Source organism: Dama dama, chromosome 19 (genome assembly GCF_033118175.1).
Source record: "Dama dama isolate Ldn47 chromosome 19, ASM3311817v1, whole genome shotgun sequence".
In the NCBI taxonomy this organism is placed as follows: Eukaryota; Metazoa; Chordata; class Mammalia; order Artiodactyla; family Cervidae; genus Dama; species Dama dama.
In genome coordinates this window covers 38,916,037-38,918,876 of record NC_083699.1, presented here as the reverse complement: position 1 = coordinate 38,918,876, position 2,840 = coordinate 38,916,037, and the positions used below count along the sequence as shown (strand labels likewise).

The 2,840-nt window shown below is 35.8% G+C and overlaps 1 non-coding gene across 1 annotated transcript; it reads left to right on the top strand.

Annotated features, from left to right (window-relative positions):
* Window positions 1-1,235: 1,235 nt before the first annotated feature.
* Window positions 1,236-1,310, top strand: TRNAI-UAU (transfer RNA isoleucine (anticodon UAU)). The gene has a single exon. It is a non-coding gene; the product is annotated as a tRNA-Ile (tRNA).
* The last annotated feature ends 1,530 nt before the right edge of the window (window positions 1,311-2,840 follow it).

Genomic DNA, 2,840 nt, shown 5'->3' with positions numbered 1-2,840 from the left:
GCCACTGTACATCTCTAACCACAAAGTCAGGGATTCCAGTTACTCCACATTCTCAACAGCACTTGATATTATCAAATTTCTTGATTTTAGCCATTCTGATGCTTACAAAGTGGTATTCTTCATGATTTCATTTATATTTCCCTGATTATTAATGATGTTGAGTATATTTTCATGAGTTTATTGAACATTCATATACCTTTGTTTCTAAAGAATCTGTTGCTGTTCTCCCTTTAAAAAAAAAAAAATAGGGCTATTTGTTTCCTCATTCTTGAGTTAGGGTACTAATGTGGGGGTCTAATTCTGAATTTTCTACTCTGATCTATTGATCTATGTGACTATCCTCCTACCAATACCACACTGTTTTGATTTCTATAGCCAAATAATGTGTTGAAATCAGGTAGTATAAGTCTGCAACTTTGTTCTTTTTTGCCAAAATTGCTTTGTCTATTCAAGGTCTTTTACATTTCCAAACAAATTTTAGCAACAGCTTGTCAAATTCTACAAAAAGCCCCGATGGAATTTTGACTGGGATTGAATTAGATCTAAAGAAAGATTTGGAGAGAATTTCCATCTTAATAATAATAAACCTTCCTGTCCATAAATATGGTATATCATTCCATGAACTCAGATTTTATTTTCCTGTTTTAATAATTTTGTTGATATTTGAATTGCTTTCAGTGGGACATTTGCTTTAAACTACAAGATATTACTATCTGAATTATCAGAGTACAAAATCCTTTCTCTCCTCCCCATCCCCAACCAAAACAAACAAACAAAACCCCAAACCCACAACTTGGCTTCAAATAAGCTTTGAAGAAAAGGATTCTAAATATTTTCATGCAAATCAAGAAGTAAATCACAAACTATTTACAAAAATACCCAAGCTAATATGCATTGACAATTTAAACCAGTTCACAAAAATTTTAAAGTATAAAAAAAATCAGGTAAGTTAAAATTAAGAACTCAGAAGTATGGCAGAAACCAACACAATATCATAAAGCCATTATCCTTCAAGTGAAAACAAAAAAAACAACTCAGAAGTATGATCTAAGACTTCCTAGGATGTTTCTCTCATGTCAGTCATGGCTGAAAAATCAGTTTTTCCTATCTTGAAATCTAAACTGCAAAACAACCATTTTTATTCTTTTAACACTAGCAGCACTACTCAAAAAAAGGAAAAAGACCCTCTGTGGACACTGACATTATCTTGCACACAGTTAAAATATAACATACCTGCCTGGGTAGCTCAGCTGGTAGAGCATCAGACTTATAATCTGGGGATCTAGGGTTTGAGTCCCTGTCCAGTTGCCAAAAATAAATAAATAAACATAATAAAACTTAAAAAAATGAAAAAATAAACTATACCATTCCTGACATTTCTATAACACACAGTACTAAAAATCACATGCCTCTAACCATTTGGAAGTATCTTTCTGACACACTTTTACTTTCATGATGACTCCTTACGCATACAGATTAGATGAAACTTTGCATACTGAATGGGTGACTGACAGGGCTGAGAACAGGTATATGGACTTTGCAGGCTCCTTTTTAATTTATTGACATATTTGTAGTATTCAACGTGGAGATTTTATATCGTTTGATGTCATCATGCATTTTATTTTTTAAATGTCATCTCATTGTGGTTTTAGTTTCCCAGATTATTAAGTAAGAATAACTGCCTCTTCATATATTATTGACCAACTGTGTATTTTTTCATACTTTTGCTCAATTTATTTTTTTCTTTGGCCATGCATGTGGGATCTTAGTTCCCTGAACAAGGATCAAACCTGAGTCCCTGCTGTTGAAAGCACAGTCTTAACCATTGGAGTGCCAGGGATGTCCCTTTTAAATCCTGCTACATTTTTTTATAGAACTATGCTAAATTTTTGTACAACTATTTTTTTAGTTCTCTATATTTTCTGAATACTAATGTGCTATCATCAGAGGTATGTGGCGCAAATAACTTTATCCAATTTGTTATTTGTTCCTTTCACTTTCTTTGGCCGTATTATATGATTAACAGAAGTTCTTAAGATCACTATACTGCTGCTAAGTCACTTCAGTCGTGTCCGACTCTGTGTGACCCCATAGATGGCAGCCCACCAGGCTCCCCGGTCCCTGAGATTCTCCAGGCAAGAACACTGGAATGGGTTGCCATTTCCTTCTCCAATGCATGAAAGTGAAAAGTGAAAGTGAAGTCGCTCAGTCGTGTCTGACTCTCTGCGACTTACCCCACGGACTATGGCCCCCCAGGCTCCTCTGTCCATGGGATTTTCCAAGCAAGAATACTGGAGTGGGTTGCCGTTCCTTCTCCAGGGTAACTTCGCTACCCAAGGATCAAACCCACATCTCTTGTATCTCCTGCATTGGCCAGCAGGTTCTTTACCACTTAGCCATCTGGGAAGCACTTAATCACAATAGCTTTATAGTAAATCTCATTATCTGGAAGTACAAATTCTCCAACCACGTTTTTCTTTCAAAGAATTTTGGCTCTTCTCAGTCCTTTGCTCTTCCCTGTAAATGTTAGAATTAGCCTGTCCAGTTTCAGGAAAATTGTGTTGGGATTTGATTGGAATACCATTGACTTTATAGATCAATTTGGGAATAACTGACCTCCTAGTAATAGTGAGTTTTTCTGTCCATCCATCATGGCTTATTTCCAATCTCATCTTTTGATCTCCACAAGCAATCCAAGGTCAGGCCCTGAGGAGAAACTCAACATATTCTGTTGAATGGCTTGATTAATTAATGAGTGAGGTAAATTTACCTATTGAGGTGGTCAAAAAGTTCATTTGGGTTTTTCCAGAAGCTGTTACAGGAAAAACCCAAACAAACTC